Raw genomic sequence first — 627 nt, 5'->3', positions numbered from 1 at the left:
ATTATTTCTTATGATATTTTTGGTTAATAAATAAAAATATTTTTAATATATATTATTATTTTTTGTATTCTTTATTTATTATATATTTTTTATTAATATTTTATTATTCTGATTAATAAAAATGTTATAAAAATTTGACTTTTTAAAAATATTAAAAACATTCAGAGGAACTTTTAAAATTTTTAAAATATTTCATATTGAGATATTTTAAAGTTTTGAGAATTGTTTTGTACTTTACTCTTGGAAACTGAGTTGTCCAACTCATAGTTAACAGCAATGTGTACCGACTAATAGAGGAGAACTATATTGTCTAACGAAAATAAATGTTGGCAACTGTTTTGTGTATTTTAAAATTTGAGAGACGAAAGTATCCAATTTTAAAAACTTAGGTACTGATTTGGTAATTACTCAAAGCCTGATCACGTGAATTGTTTCCCTATAAAAAACATGCATTCCCAGAGGGAGGCCATGTGCCTTCCCAGCTAGGATGTCTTCAACTCCATTTGCTTCCCCGCAACTCAATTTGGAAAAAATACAAGTTACTTGCGTGTGTTACGTTACAGAAACTTATATAACATCTTCCTTTCAGCATATCTTCATGGGGCGACCTTGGCTGCACAGAAGCTC

The 627-nt window shown here is 28.2% G+C and overlaps 1 protein-coding gene across 1 annotated transcript in view; it reads right to left on the bottom strand.

Moving 5' to 3' along the window:
* Nucleotides 287–627, bottom strand: part of LOC107605153 (probable UDP-3-O-acyl-N-acetylglucosamine deacetylase 2) — a gene marked incomplete in the record, with an annotated part of 4313 nt that continues 3972 nt past the window's right edge. Inside the window, 1 exon segment of the mRNA XM_016306925.2 lies at nt 287–613.

Source organism: Arachis ipaensis, chromosome B06 (genome assembly GCF_000816755.2).
Source record: "Arachis ipaensis cultivar K30076 chromosome B06, Araip1.1, whole genome shotgun sequence".
NCBI lineage: Eukaryota > Viridiplantae > Streptophyta > Magnoliopsida > Fabales > Fabaceae > Arachis > Arachis ipaensis.
Note: the sequence above shows the minus strand (reverse complement) of the source record. Positions and strands in the feature narration are given on the sequence as shown.